At 37.4% G+C, this 17,002-nt stretch overlaps 1 protein-coding gene across 1 annotated transcript in view; it reads left to right on the forward strand.

Moving 5' to 3' along the window:
- The first annotated feature begins 3,107 nt into the window (after window positions 1-3,107).
- The window catches only part of LOC139738465 (uncharacterized), a 122,847-nt gene continuing 108,952 nt past the window's right edge, over window positions 3,108-17,002 (forward strand). Inside the window, exon 1 of the mRNA XM_071649093.1 lies at window positions 3,108-3,271. The gene's annotated coding sequence lies outside the window, so the exon portion shown is untranslated. The remainder of the gene's footprint in view (window positions 3,272-17,002) is intronic.

Genomic DNA, 17,002 nt, shown 5'->3' on the forward strand with positions numbered 1-17,002 from the left:
CTGTTACCAAAAGGTGCAGTTAAAAGTGGATTTGCCTGCACATTTTGGACAATCTGCACATTTTGGTAACTGAACTAAAAACCCATGGATGGGCTTGAGATTTATAATACGGTCCTGCAGTAAAGACAGGCAAGACACTTATTTAGCTCACCCGAGCTGAAGGTTCGAGTGAGCCATTGCGATTGCTTTTCGTGCGGGTATGCTGTGTGACCTGCGTGCCAGGTGCGTGGGGCTGACAACTCAGTGAAGGGAATTCCTCTGAAGGAATGGCAGAAGTACCACAGAATGTCGTTAATTTGGCCGCATAGAAACGGGGACTGCGAAATACCTGCGTGGGAGTTGCCTGCGAGGTGCTGCCGCTAATTAAGGGACTCCTACTGGCGTTCTGCGTGTATACCTCTAGCTGTGGGCAATTCCCCTCGACTCACCCGGAAAAAGTTTTGGTCATGCTATAACTTAGCTGCGGGTAAATTGGACGTGCGTGCGCACCTCCGGGCAAATACGGGCGAGATAATAGGTATAGCCTGTCAGGTGCGGACCAACTGCGGAGAGCTCCGGGTAGCAAATTTGCTTCGGCCCCGCAAGTCAAACTTTCCCAGATACGGTATGACAAGGCCTTGAGCATGTTCAAAATAATTATGTTCCGAGTGAATCGCGGGGGTACACGTAGAACACCAGTACGTATGAGACCCTTACCTGCAGCACCTTGCAGGCAACTCCAACCAGTACAGGTACTTCGCAGTACCCGTAAGTCGCTCGTGACAGAAAACGGATCGGTTTCAAAGTTCTTACGCTGGTCAAACGGAATACACGCAAGTAGAAGGCAAGTAGCACGCGTCTACTAAGCAAATAAGACACAAGTGCGAAACTCGTAAACATTCTTGTCCGCCCGCAGAAAATTTACCTGCGTGCCAAAAAATCCCTACTCGCAACAACCCGCGTAGCTTGTCCGGAAAGGTGTGACACGGCCTTACAGGCCTTGTCACATCTTTCCGGGCAAGCCTTGCGTGCGACTTGCGAAGAACAATTTTTACTACCCGGAGGTCCCCGCGCAGATGACCTGCACATAACAGTACCTAGCACGTATCTCACCCGTAGTCGCCCGGAGGTGCGCACGCAAATCCTTTTTACCCGTAACCATGTTCAGGCCTTGTCACACCTTTCCGGGCAAGCTACAATAGCTTGTTGCGTGTGAGGAGTTTCCAGCATACGGGACAATTTCTGAGGGCGGACAAGGATTTGGGCGAGTTGTGCATGTGTCTTACTTGCTGGATGCGTGTTACTTATGTTCCTCTTGCAGGTATTCTGTGTGACTTGCGTGCCATCTGAAGGAATGGCAGAAGTCCAACAGAAATGAAAGAATGTCATCATCTTGGCCGCGCTGTCCGCATATATACGGGGACTGTGAAGTACTTGCGTGGGAGTTGCCTGCGAGGTGCTGCTCAAAACTTGGCTGCGGTTAAACTCTGGCGGACTTGCGTGCGCAGCTCCGGGCAACTACTGACGAAATAATTTTCCTGCGTGCTGGAAAAACCTTACTCGCAACAAGCCCGCGTAGCTTGCCCGGAAAGGTGTGACACGGCCTTTAGGCTACCGAACTCATTCGGTGGGGACAAAAACCAACTGCACCTACAATTTGTTTTTGTGATGATTGTGGAGGAGCAGAAAGTTACCAAAATGTGCCGTCAATGTCCTGCACATTTCGGTAAATTTACCAAAATGTGCAGTTACCAAATAATGTGCCGTAACTATGTTACGGCACATTTTGGTAAATTGCACCTTTTGGTAATTGACTGTGGGATTGGACCCCCTCACTAAGTAATCGTTTGGTGCATGTATTCATCCAGATTCCTTAGTGACATTTTTTCATGCTAATTATTGAGCATTACAATCTGTGTACAGTAAAAGAGTTCTGCATGCTGTAACTTTACCCCTCACCACCAGAAAGGATAGCGCCCCCTAAAAAAAACCCAACAACAACCCAAACCGCAAGTTCAAAGGCGTGTCGTTTTTTTTTTAAGTCGACACACACACACACACACGTACGCACACACAGACAGGAGGAAGATAAACTCTTCTCAGTGTGCATCCACAGGAAACATATTTGATTACTTTTTAACATTCTGATTTCTATAGCACAGACAACATGAATGGTTTATCTACACCAGGTTGTTATACATCGTACTAATAAATGATATCTAAACATAGATGTGTAATAATGGTACTTAAAAATTGTAGAGGACTTATCTCTTCTTTTCATTGTTGGTATGTTTAACTTTGGAATGTTGTGTGAATTGAAGTTGTCAGTGAACCACATACATTATTTTGATACTTCACAAAGTGAGCGGTATTTTAATCTGTGTACAGAAAAAGTTTGTCTTTACACTGTATAGCTATGTATATATCAACATTATATCTTTATATTTTGTTTATGATGAATTGTAAAAAGTCTACATTCGACGACATTTTGATCAATATGACCGTTTCCATAAAAAGCATCGCAAGTATAATGAAAAAGTCATATTTGTGCATTTCGAATGGCCTAGTAGGCCTACTAATTAGGATCGCATGGGCTCGTTATTTTAAGCGCAGTATAGACAGAGACCTCTATAGTTCACGTCTAACGATGGATGATGACACCGCATAAGTTAGGAGGAGCCGAGTGCGGAGAACCACCTCTGGAACCAATCTCCGATTCTGTTTTATGCTTCATCCACGGTACTTTTCACCGGAAATGACTCGACATGTCCTTCCAATCCAATATACAGCGCAGTTGTTAGCACATAGCTGACCTGAGTCGATCACCATTGCCCAAACTTGTATGACTCATTAAATAAACTTTTGTCAAAATGTAAGCAGACTACATGGGTGTTTCAATAAAAGAATCTTTGATGCAAGAAACTTGCATCTTGTGTGCGTGTGTGTCGTGTGTGTACCGTGTTTCATCATGTGGGCATGGGTTATGCGTGTCGAGTACGCGCACACACAAGCTCTCTCTGATCATCTCACACGTAGTAGTACACACAAGCCAAGTGTGTGAGATGGAATGAGTAGACTACAAACCACCTGTCTACGTCTGTGCAAGAAGTGATCTACGGACACCCCACTGCCGAAATTGAAATAAGAGGATTTACTCATTTTCGTTCCAATTTAGTATCTTTAAAGCAAGGATCATTTACGGAAAGCATAAAGGTCCCCACTGACAGCTCGAACAAGAGTTAAAGAAGGGTTTTCTTCAAACTATCCACAGAACCAGCATCATAGAGTCAAGGTAGGTTCCGCTCCAAAAGTGAACGAAAGAGGTATTCACCATGGTATTGCGGATGCGTTTCCTCCCCGACAGGTACGGGGCAGGGCCATCCCCCTTCTCTGGTGTTTATTCACGTGTGCGCGAGCACTGTATTAAACGATGTAAGATGGGATGATGTTCATGAAGTTGGTGCACGCAGGTGTCCATTTTATGTCTTTAGTTGGTATTCACTAGGATGGAGCAGGATATACCTTCCATATCATTGATTTGGTTCACTTTGTGGTATGGAAAATGATGCATAAACTCTAATTAAAAATGATGATGGTTGAATTATGAGTGGGATGATGTTTGCTTTCTTGAAGTTGAGTACTGGTAATCCAGTCATTAATTCTGTGTGTATGTGTGTGTGTGTGTGTGTGTGTGTGTGTGTTTGTGTGTGTGTGTGTGTTTGTGTGTGTATGAATGTGTGTATGTTTATAAATTGTGTAGAACTTTGTGCTACTATACTTACATAGTGAGTTTTTAAATCTGATGCTGCCTCAAATGTTAGCATTGATGAAACCTGTCAATATGAACACAAAGAGTGCTGTTCCTCAAAATCAGAACTATTTTTTTTTTTTTGCCTTTGAGAAAAGGCACAGATGATATTTGACATTAGAATTAGCTTATTAATGCAAGTTATGAAGCAGTTTGTCAACACTCATTTTGTGCAACAAGAAAAAAGTTTTGGTACAGAGTCTTTGAACAGAGAAAATAGAGGTTAGTTACCAAATTATTTTAAACAATATTCAGTAATTGCAGTGTATAAAAAGTTTTATATTTCTCTATTGTGGAAGAATTTTTTCAGAGGAAAAGTTTAGGAAAAGATGATGAAAATGAAGGCAACTCTGTGATCCGCATAAATGTGAGCAGAGTCTAGGAAAAAAAGTAAGAATAAAATTTTATGTGAAATTTGGACACTCGCCATATCGTCATCTTCAGAGAAGTCACTGGTAATTGTGACATTAAATTGAAAATTAGCTAACTCTTAGCTAAGATCTTCCCGTTTCCATGTTCTCATAGTGGATGGCACAGAAGAACAGTGAGCCTTCAATGCAAAAGTTTAACAATAACATCAACTTTGATTTAAGGGTTACAGCTGATGTATAGAAGTATTCTGCATTTTGACAGTATTAAAGATGCATTTACATACAGACTGTACGAAGACCGGATGGTAAAGCAATAATGTTTATTTTCCTTAAAGCCATGATGTAAAAAGATCTTTTAAAAGCTTTTTTTCTTCCGCAAATAATTGCCTCAGCCTAATAAGTGCTGATCTGGGTAGATTTTGTGCGATTGCACTTGTCATGACAAGCTGAGGGCGCTGTTAACAGCTGAGGGCACTGTTAACTTGGCATCCTCATTTCCATTGACATTTTGTCATACCTGTGGTTGACCCCTGGTTGACCTCAGGCTGACCTCGGGCAATAAAATGTGCTTTGAATGTGAAATCATGAATTGCATTACTTTTAGATGAGGCAAAGGTTAGAAAATATGGTTTCTCTTCTTTCACTCATAAACTCCAACTCTCAAGTTGGTAGAAATTGTGAAAGAGAAAAGGTACAATTGTATGACTAACTGATGATGCTATGCACTGCACTTTGTAGGAGTGTAGATCTACAATAGCTGTAAAGGTGTATACCCATTCCAGTATAAACATTCTACTATTTGCCATGCATAAATGGCTTCCTTTCTCAGATGCTAAAAAAAAAAACAATTAGAAGAAGAAATGGTTTGTAAATTGTAACCATGATAACTGTTTCCCATCCATTTCAGGATAGGTTTATAAATATCTTATTAGACACAAGTTTGATAATTCCTTTTACTTTCATATTAATTATTTTCTTTGTAGTAAGCTAATTAGGGTGCATTTTATATTACTCTGAAGATGTCATATATATATTAATGTTATTATTGGCTACACAGGTATGAAAAAAAAACCCTCTCCTAAAACAAAAACAACAACAATAACAAAAAAGGAATGTATTTGACTTCTGTTTTAAATGAATAAATTATCTGTAAAACTTTGATGCACTTTAGGATATAAACAATAAAATTTTGTGATGTGTTCATAGTTTTGTTACCTGGGGTCAATCACAATAAACATGAAATATCAGTATCATTTGTACTTTCAAAACTGAATCCTTGTCCCAATGACTATAAAGTAAGTGACAGTCAGCATGCTGGAATGGTAAACTTCATGAAATATATGGCTGTAGATTCTTTTTTTCCCCCGGGAGAGGGGGGGGGGGGGAGGAGGAGGGTAGCCGCAGGTATGAGATGGGGATAGCGGGTGAAAGTTTATTCTGCCGCTGCGGCTGGTTTGGATTTCGCATTTTGTTATGTTTTGTTTTTTGTTGGGAAAGGACAGGAATTTGAGGTTAAATGATATGTTTGGAAAGTTGAGATGAGATTAGTATTGATGCACTGTAATATTATGGGTGAATGGGTAATTGAAAAAAAAATGTGGAAATGTTTGTTTATAGTTTTTGGTTTTAGGTTGAAAAAGATTTATAGTTGTAAATAAGATGGGTTCTGATAATTATAATATGTGGTAGGGGGTATGGGGCACAGAGCCAAATAAAGATTAACGTTGGTGAAGATTTGATGAGATGATGATGACAATAAGGTTTATGTGGGTTTTTTTTGTATATATGTACAGTCAAACTCGGATACCTCGAATTCGTCGGGACTGAAGAAAATGGTTCGACGTACGCGAATTTCGAGGTACGCGTACGTCGAATTTTCTTCGACTTATCCAATGTTTATCGATGTTCGACGTTTATCGATGTTCAACATGGTGTCTGTTATAGTGCCTATTGATTATTTGCATGCTTGTCAATTTGAATTGAATCAACTTTTATATGAATGAATTGAGTGAAAATCGGAAATGAAATCAAAATTTCAGAAATAAAGATTTTGGTGGCCCGATCGCCCCACCAAAAAAAGAAAAAAAAAGTCGGATGTTTGCCTTTACTTTTGAAAATGAACAGCGGTAACAATCGGCTACGTAAGATGCTAAAATAAAGGTCAGAGGTTTGCGTTTAATTGTGGAAATGAATGACGGTAATATTCGACTCGGTATGATACTAAAATAAATGTCGAATGTTTGCTCATACTTTTGGAAATGAATAACGATAAGACTCAGCTCCGTATGGTTCAAAACTAATGTTAGATATTTGGTTTTGCGTTCGGAAATGAATAAGGATAACATTCGGCTCCGGAAGACGCTGAAATAAATGTCGAATTTTTGCTATGACGTTTCGGAAATGAAAAACAATAACATTCAACTCCGTACGATGGTTAAATAAATGTCGGATGTTTCCTTATACTTTCGAAAGTAAATAGCAATAGCATTCGGCTCCGGAAGATGCTAAAATAGATGTCAGATGATCGTTTTTATGTTCGGAAGAAAATAGCAGTAATATTCTGCTCCATCATGTCCATATGATGCTAAAATAACTGTATGATGTTTGCTTTTAAATTTCGAAATGAATAACAGTAACATTCAGCTGCGTTTAATGGTAAAATTGATGTTTGATGTTTGCTTTGACGTTCGGAAAAGAGTAACAATAATATTCAACTCCTGACAATGATGAAATAAATGCTGGATGTTTGCTTTTACGCTCGAAACTAAATTGCAATAACATTTAGCTCCGGAAGATGCTAAAATAAATGTTGAATGTTTGCTTGATGTTCTGAAGTGAATAACAATAATATTCAACTCCGTACGCTGATAAAATAAATGCCGGATGTGTGCTTTTACGTTCGAAAGTAAATGTCAATAGCATTCAGCTCCGGAAGATGCTAAAATACATGTCGAATGATTGCTTTTACGTTTGGCATATTTGGAAGTGAACAGCAGTAACATTCTGCCCCATACGATGATAAAAAAAAATATTGGATATTTGCTACGGTACATTTCGAAATAAATATCACTAACATTCAGCTATACTTTTCATGGTCCAAAATGTCTGGTGTCTGCCTTGACGTTCAAAAATGAAAAACAGTAACATTCGGCTCCGTGCGATGATAAAATAATTGTCAGATGATTCATTTCACTTTCGGAAGTGGACAGCAGTAACATTCGGCTCCGTTCGATAATGAAATAAATGTCGGATGTTTGAAATGAATAACGGTAATATTCTGCTCCGTACGATGCAAAAATAAATAACAGATTGTTGCTTTATCATTTGGAAATGATTAATGGTATTAATCCGCTCAGTTAGATGCTAAAACAAATAGCGGATGTTTGCTTTCACGTTTGGAAATGGATTAGGATAGTATTCAGCTCCGTAAGATTCTAAAATGAATGTCGGTTGTTTGCTTTTACATTTGAAAATGAATAACGGTAACTTTCGGCTTTTTACAATGCTAAAACAAATGTCGGATGCTAACAAATGTCAGCAAATCCTCCCATTTTCTCATTTCAAATGTAAGTTTTAACCTCCTCAATATATGGGCATCAACTTTTATAATAATCTCTACACCTATTTGTCAAATGTTTAAACACAGAGTAAGATGATTGAATTTTCTATTGATTTGTTTTAGACATGGGCATCTGTATCACTTCAATAATGCTTAATATTAATTTGTCTATATTTAGTAGGACCGATTTAGTTTTTCTAATGTTTTTCCTGATTTTTTTTTTGGTCACCAGATTTTACTTTCGACCACCAGAAAATAAAAATCAATGATATTGGTGGCCCGATAAAACTTAGTGCGGAGCCCTGTGTATTCTATTCTTCATTGTGATCGGCCTATACTTCCAGATTTTCATAATCGCATTGCTGGAAAAAAAGTTTCAGTGCTTGCGTTCTCGGGGAAGTAAACTTCGTGAAAGGCAAAAAAAAAAATAGTTTAAGAAAAGGCACTACAAGGGAGATTGATGTTTTGACAGTGGAGCGTGATTAATGGCAAAGATATAACTGTCAACGTAAGCAGGTGCGCCCCGACGGTTGAGAAATCTACGCGCACGGTATGACTGTCTCGATCAAAAATCAAAACACAGTGGTTAAAGAAAAGCAAATGATGAGGCAGCGCGTAGTGCTATCGTAATGCACTCCATTGGCACGGGTGCTATATGCAAATCATGTACGTGTGTAGGTAGGTGTTGGGGATTTTCCTTGTCAGCTGTGTATCGGGTATTTCTTCTTGGGCGCGCGATTGTTCCGGTCTCAGAATATTTACAATCGAGTGTGAAAACATTTGGACATGTCTTCGCTGTCCACGCGCGCTTAATCGGAGATGCTGAGTGATGTTTGCAATTTCGATTCGAGCAACATGCTGGGAAAAACAATAAGTTAATTAAGATCGGGACATTGGATTTCCCTTCGAGGTAACCGAACTTCGAGTTATCTTTTTCGAGCTACGCGAATTTTAATACACGGAAACTCCATAGGAACAATCGGGACTTTCATTTTGCCCCCGAGGTAAGTGATATTCGGCTTATCCGACGTCGAGGTATCCGAGTTTGACTGTATGTGTGTGTATATGTATGTATATGCATATATATAGGCCTATATGTGTATTTGTATAATTTATTATATTATATCTTAATGCGGATCATTGTATTAATACTGCGGATGGTAACTACATCACTGCTGTTATTGTAACACAGAAATAGTATTATGTATTGACTGTTTTTATTGATTGATCACCGGTAATATCTGATATTCTATGTGTGATATGGGTTGCAATAATGTAAACTCTAATATTGTTGTTTTGTATCCCCATGTACGTGTCTAAACCTGCCATTCGTTTTGAATGAAACGGTGGACCTGGTTCTTTTGTATTTGTTATTCTCACACTTACTTGAACTTGAATAAAGTCATGATTAAACAAAAACAACAACAGAGTTGAATGAGCAGGATGATCCAAAATTAGCAGTAAATCACTCATTATCTTTGAATAGACAAGGAAGTAAATAACTCATATAATTGCTGTAAGCATATGATTATATTGTGCTTCGATGCTTCTTCAAAATTATTGGCTCAGAACAATCGCCTCAAAATGATGTGGGGAATGTTTACAGAAAAATAGCTAGTGGTGATCGTAGACTTAGCACAGAGTATGCAAGTAACAAGACACACTCCTCTTTCATGGAAACAGTCCCACTATAGGAAGTGTGCACCCACACATTTGGGTGCAGATCGTTATACTGTCAGAAGTGACAAGCATTCTGCTCCATCATATTCTTGGCACCAGCTGTGTTAATGCACTGAGCGTATATCGCTTGACACAATGGTAGCACTATCTGGTAATTGAACTTGGATTGACAGTCTTTGTGCAGGCCTACTTCATATTGTGTGTTTTCTTGAATACTTATGTTTCAAAGGTCACTGATATCCAAATGTGTGAAACCCATCCTATCTGTGCAGAACAATCAGAGGGATTTGGTATCTGCCATAATTTCATGCGAACATACGATCAGTAGATCACACTATTCTTCTTTACAGATCAATACTATCTGTCATATCAAAGTAATGCATTCTAAAAGCATGTTGATTTTGCTATATAATGCTGTAATTTGTTGTCATTGATACATGATAGAGTTGTCAATGCAAAAGCAATTTCTGCACATTTCTGCACTTGTTTCTAACATCTCATTGAACATTTCATATAGAATTTAGATATTGGACTATGAAAAGAAACAGTGCATTGTAGTAAACATGAAAGGCTCCTAAGGAGTCATTGAATGATTTTACGAATTTCTGTTTAATGTAAATTTATATTAGGAAAAATAAAATGTTCACACCATACATGTGCTTTTGCTTCAGCTGTAGCTACCAGGTGGGTATATCAAAACATAACAATAGGCAAGGAATGTATGATCATAGCTCTAGATTTACAATAGCACTCTAGCAGTTTATAGAGTTGAAACAGTTTCTCAAAGTTCATTATACACCTAAGCTTTTAGAAGAAGGAAAAACTACATTATCATCTACTCATGATGTAATAGCAGGTGTATCTTCCTTGGACATTACTAAGACAGTGACACCAACTTGTCCAGATATTTCATGATCTTGTGAGTGATGTTACTATACACAGGCCTAAAAGCTTAAGGGAGATCATATAGGCCTATTGTATAAATAATTGCTCACTTACACATTGATTATTTCAAGACAGAAACAATCAATACTGACTTTGTGCAGCAGCATCCTCATCCAAAATATTTTTCATGAACTTTAATAGTTTGAGGAGCTTTTGTTGCCCAGTGGTTTATAAAGACCATAGATGCAATCACAAGGTCCCTCATGGTTGGAGACCTCTGGCTGTAGTACAATGTGCCCCTAGGCAAGTCACTTTATCTTGATTGGCCAGTCCATTTGAGGGGACTTAAAAAGTCATTTGTCCTGTGGTTGTTCACTTTAAGCACTCAATACTTCCTCAGCGGTTACATAAAACATATGAATTCAAAATCGAATGAAATATACCCATGTGGCAGTTTTAAACGTGCAGTGGTGGATTTTAGTAAGAACTTTGCTGCTGGTTCACCCAAATCTGAATGCACAAGATCGTCTGGAATTACCAGTCAGAAGGTATTCTAGAGAGTTCAGCTCAAAGATTTATGGATATTCATCATGGGAACAGATGGGCCTGAATTGTGCTTTACAACCAAATTATTTGTTTTAAGAATTCTGTGTGTTTCAGATTGAGAGAACCGCTATGGTGAACTTGTTTGTTTCAGCCAAAGGTGGTAATATTGTACTTGAAGTTTCTGACTACATTAAAGTTTGCACCCTCATTACCCAGCACCAAATACCATTTACACATTTTCATCCAAGGCAATCACAAACATATCTTATTGCTTTGGGCACAGGTTTGAAAATGGTGCTATGTGGTTCTCTGATGTACAGCTGGTAGAAGACAGACCGATAGCACTCCCATTGTGTGTAGGCTACGTGTATGTGACGTGTAAGACCGTGAAAGACCGTCAGACCACATCTCCAGCACTAACCACTGTGCCCTCAAAATGTTGGACAAAGAGAACAATGCCTGCAGCATGCCATTGTGTTCCCAGCTGGATAGAACCCATTCATTCCGAGACCATACAAGCCGCTGTGCATTCCCTTTCCTACTCAGTAAACTGCAAAATGCCAGTACAATGTTGTTTCCAAGCGCTGTTTTCAGAACTCTTTCCAGATTTGGGCCTATACTAGTTTGTCCTCCTACAAGACCCAATACACTGCAGATGTGCAGCAGTAATTTCTGTAACATCTCAAATCTTAACAAGTGTCTGATAACTTGCTGTCAACTAATGAACAGACTAACGCTGCGAGTGCTGTCTTGTCTGAATGTCTAACTTCACATTGTTGATAATGTAAAGTGTTAAAAGGACCCCGTTTTATGACATTACCGGTACCCACTTACTAACATGTAAGATATATATCAGCTTTTCTGCCGTTATCAGAATTCTGCATGCATGTATCCAGTTAGTATTTATTTCTTCTTGTTTAGTAATCAGAAGGCTTATGACATACTACATTGTCTGCAGTGCAGTAAACAATTTTAACACTCATGGCATTGTCTATAGGATGGACTTTGGAATTCATCAGTGATGTTTGTTCAGTCATCATGGAACTGCGGTCAAGCCGATTCTTTGCTTTGTCAGGGTTTCTCGCGAAAGATCACCACAAGTAGGGCTATAGATGAGTGGGTTTCAGTCTGCTTCCAATAAATTAGTAGAAGCTTTGCTCATTGGCAAATGATCTGTATAAAGATGTGGTAGACCATGTGGAAGAATTAATGAAGTCTTTCCAAATGATATGAATTTAATCGGATGATGTGACCTTATCAAAGATCACCGTATCGTGCAACTCAACTCATGCCAAATATGGAGTTGATAAGCTTTCATATAAATTCAATTTTGCTTGTGATTGAAGATGCAAGTGCTAAAGTCCAGAAATTTGCAAATCTCTGGTTGAGGCTATATGTATTTTTAGTTGAAATGTACTGCCAGTCCAGAGTACTAGAGTAGTTAATTTGTAATAACCCAAACAAACAAATGCTGCATCATAAAGGAGAATACTTCCTAATCATCCTTGATGTCTAATTTTTGTCCATACAGTTGTACCTGTTTTCAAGTGAGATACTGTATTGAACACTTGAAACTTTTTTTTTAATACTGGCAAATAAGCTTTTCCTGAATGTCTCTTTGTCTGTACTCATTTTGAGAAGTATTGCACATTTTGAAATATATTTTTTTTCTATAGCAGTAAGTAAGCTTGTCCTTTCATACCATGTTGCCCTTTCCACAAAAACTTCAACAATCTTACTATAGAATTTGTTCTGATAAATATAATTTAAACACATCTTGTGGTAAGGAAATCATCAGTTACACTAAAAGTTTACCAGAGATAAGCATTGAACAGTGTTGAATTTAGTCTACTTTTCAAACTTTCCCACCCTTGATGGACAGAATTCACAAAAGTAGTTTTGAAAATCTCAAAATCTCAAAATTTCTTGATATTTTGAAAAGCAAATTTTGATTATTTAAATTCATGCACGTGACACACTTATATATACATGAACAAAACAGACATCCAAATACCTGTAAGAAAAAAGCATGCTGAGACACATGTGCACAAACTATTTTACACTTGTTTTAGTACATGGACTAGATTTAAACCCGGATGTGACTGAAACTACCTTTTAGGATTTGGGCTGTTTGAATGTTTTGCAGACAGAGATGCAGTTTAGTGCAAAAAGGTAGTTTATGGCTGTTGGCAAATATGACCCCAGTTTGGGTTGGATACGGTGTTTAAAAAAAAAAGGAACAGATCATTTTAGTTCTGTAGCTTTTTTTTTCAGTGAATGGCACTAGGGCTCTATCCTCATGCCTAAAATGCAAAATCTTTGAACATTGAATTCAAAATTATACTGAGATCATGAAGTGAATCAACGGATTTTTTTAAAGACATCCAGTTAACCTACAATTGTCAGGTTTCTGGCAGAAACACCATTTGCCGTTTGTGTTTGATATATGCACATCATACTATTGAGAGCTCTGTATAAATTGTACAAAATGTACATCATTAGATGTACTCATCTTTGATAAATGAACATACAAATTATAAGAAGTTGCTATAAGCTATACACACACACACACACTGATGAACCCATTTCATCGCGATCATGCGTAAATTCTTTTCTTTGTGATCAGGTCATTTCTCTGTTATAATGGGGTGAAAAATTTGACAGAAATAAAAGTTTTATAATCAGTATGGGATAGTAGTGTATCACGAGTCACAGACCGTGGGTGAGTACCTATACATTGTGCCGTGGCCTTTGAATTCTTCGGAAGTGGTTATCCACTGGGCATATTTGGGTTGATTAAGGTGATATTCACTGATCCACTCGGGTGCACTGCCTGAAAGAATTGTCAGTCAGGGGTGGTGAGGGTATACAGTGTAGTTATTCAAATACTATGCACCTGGGTTGAACCCTTGTAGCAGCACCACTGTGAGAAGAAAGCCAACACTGCTGGCATATTCACCCGACTGAGAATGTAAAGTAGTCCCTATTTTCGCATGGAATGGAGAGGGAACCACATAGAATTCTGTTCATTGTACCATATAAATACCAGTGACTCACCATCTTGCCAACATGGTAGAACCCTTAGGATATGATCCTCTAGACTGGAGAAAAAAAATGTCTGAGGTAACTGAAAGATTTCTCAGAAACTGAGAGAAAATTAAGTTTGAGAAAACTGCATGCATCACTGCTGGAATGAGAGACAGGATGCAAGTAGTCACATATTTTCCACTGATTGACACAACATGAATATATGTACAGTAGTATTCCTAACTAGCTTATTGCCAGAGTAACTGGGTATTTTTTGGCCCCAAATGGATGATCATCAGTATGTTTATATATTCACTTGATCATGTACATGTAGATAAACAATGTTTGGAAAGAATCATGCACAGACACACATAATAGAAAAATTGTGAGAAACCTGTATATTCTAACATTACATAAACAATTATAAACAATGAATATATTATGGATTATATTGATAAAGTACACTTACTATGTGTTTTATATTTCCAAAAGTCTTTAAAGGAAATTGATGGTCTACACCAGCTTGATATGCAAATTCCTTCTTTAAACTTGTCAAAGATTCTCGTGGTCTTTTCCTTTACAGACTTGTGAAAGAGAACTGACATTTACAGTATGATATATTTGATGGGTTGGGCAAATACCAGTTGGTGATTGGATGAACGTCATCATGTGATCATGGGGCATTTGATGTGTTTGCTCATGGGCAGAAAATTTGGTGATAGGCTAGCATCAGGAAAAAATGTTGTGTAAACAAATGGCAAATGATACCAATAGATAGAATGATGGTATTTTTAGTGCAGTCAATTTAATAAATGTCCACACTCTATACCAGACATAAAAGCGAGCAACTGATAATTTCAGACCTGTATGGAAATGTGATTTTGGGAAGCAGCGAGTAATAAAAATTGGTTATGCACTGTGTGCTTGAGGCACAAGAGGTGCAGTGTGCGTGCTGTGAGTTTGGTGGTGGTTCTGTCAAAATGGCTAACTGCATTTGGAAATGCTTATGAAGATATGAGTTCACACTGTTTATGACTTTCAAACTCGTGTAAAGTGTTACAGATGATGACTTTTGGTGTCAGTATCAGAATGGTTTAACTTCAGGATTTGAGTGGCTATTTCGGGGAGGTTTTTAATCTCTCATTTTATTTCAAACCCTTTAGATGAAACATTCTGTGTGTTCCCTTCCCCGCTGTCATTTATGTAAATTCCTAATTTTCAAAACTATACTCTACCATGGAGGAAGGTATATAACCAACTAGCATGTAGCCAATTCTTGAAATAAATTCTATTTCTAGTGTAAAGTTGATTTTACAGTTTAGATTAAAACACCCATAATACTTTGCTTATATTTGACAAGAATGCATTTGTACAGACAACATTAGATGCAAACATGAAGTGAATACAGTCAGTTATAAGTTATGGTATTTTGTTACCCTATACTTCTTATACAGCACAAACTGAAGACTCAAGCATTGCTTTTTATGATGTGCTATCTTATTTAGTTATTTATCTATTTAAGGACTGGATGTTTCCCATACAATGTCGAAGCACTTGCTGTGTGTATGAAGTACTATCTAAAACAATGTAGTAATGCAGACTTCCTAGATCGTAACATGTATTTGTATACACTTTGTACATTCTAAAAATGAAATGGTAAATCAACATTTTAATGTCACTCCAACCTTTTTGTAAATATTAAATTTAACACTCAAAATGTTGGATTTACCATTTTGAAATGGTCTTTTATTGGTAGATCTGTCAATACTTTCAGTGCGTAATTTAACATTTTGAGTATCAAATTTAATATTTAGCTAAAGTTTGAAGGAGTGACAACATCTAAAATTTTATTATATTTTTGAGTGATCCTTCTTACAGTATTCAAGAAAACATTCATAACCATCTTTCAACAAATGAAACCAAAAATATAATATTTACCCTGACTTAACTTGAGACAAAGTTACAGTTTAGAGTGCATGGTAGCAGTATATAGTTTTACATGTATTCATTATCGCAAATTTTCAGCCCAAGGATCAAATATTGTCTATTGGCATTTACACCATGAGATAACAAAACAAAAAGTTCAAAACAAGGTATTTGTACTCTGCTTCCTTATTTCTTATTGAATCCTTCAATGAGATTATGTTTCTGTATGTGAATTCCAGTGCCCTCACCAGATAATGAGATTAAATCCCATCTTGAAAATATCCTTGAGTGCATTTGAGGCCATTTTCTTGGCCTTTTCATTACTTTGATCTCTACGGTTAATCTCATTTTTGTTATCGTCTCTTTCAGGCGAAATGTTTGGCTGTCCTCCATCAATTTTAAGATTCTTTTCTCATATTTTATTCATTTTCTTGTGCCATGCTGAGTCAGTGAAATGGAAGGTAGATTGAAATGTAGATGCCCTGTGCTTATTGAAAGAACTGTGTCACTGAAAATGCACTCTGTGTCTGGAAACTTTCTGAAGGACATATCTATATCTGTACAGTTTATAAAATATAATATAATATAAATTCTATAATGAAGTCCTCTGGACTGGCAGTTTTCTTTCATAATATCAACATTTTATAGCCAAATTAAAGATATGTAAATAATGATTTTGAGACCTAAATTTTTACAAAGAATTTAATTATACAATGTAACTGTGTTCATTATAAACAGGAGTGCACTGTATTATGAAATTCTACAGTTTATGAACATGGCTATTTATGTTGCTTGCTTTGTAATTTTGGTAGGTATTGTCTACGTACTGTGGGAAGTCACAATCCAGCCCATTAAAAAAAAAGACAATCAATTTGTGTGTGTGTTGAAGCACTGCCCAAAGGTTGTCTGCTGAAAAATATATGTACAGTACTTCATTTATGGCATATTGAATATTTAATGCTTTATTTGCATAAATAATAAATGACAAGGGTGATAACAAGCAATGATAATGGAATATGATTATAAACACGCATAGAGGGCATGTTACAGGGATAGTACAGTATTGGTGGAGATGAGAATTGGACTTAACTTTTTGCGAGATACCAAGAAAACACTTATGAAATAGTTCAGAGCATACCATTTTAAGAGGAATTCAAAGTTTATTTGATGAAAATTGGGTCTGGAATGACTGAAACATCCAAAAACAAAGTAAAACAAAGC

This window comes from Diadema antillarum, unplaced genomic scaffold (assembly GCF_040938485.1).
Source record: "Diadema antillarum isolate AM-2024a unplaced genomic scaffold, OU_Dant_1.0 scf00000029, whole genome shotgun sequence".
NCBI classification, from domain to species: Eukaryota; Metazoa; Echinodermata; class Echinoidea; order Diadematoida; family Diadematidae; genus Diadema; species Diadema antillarum.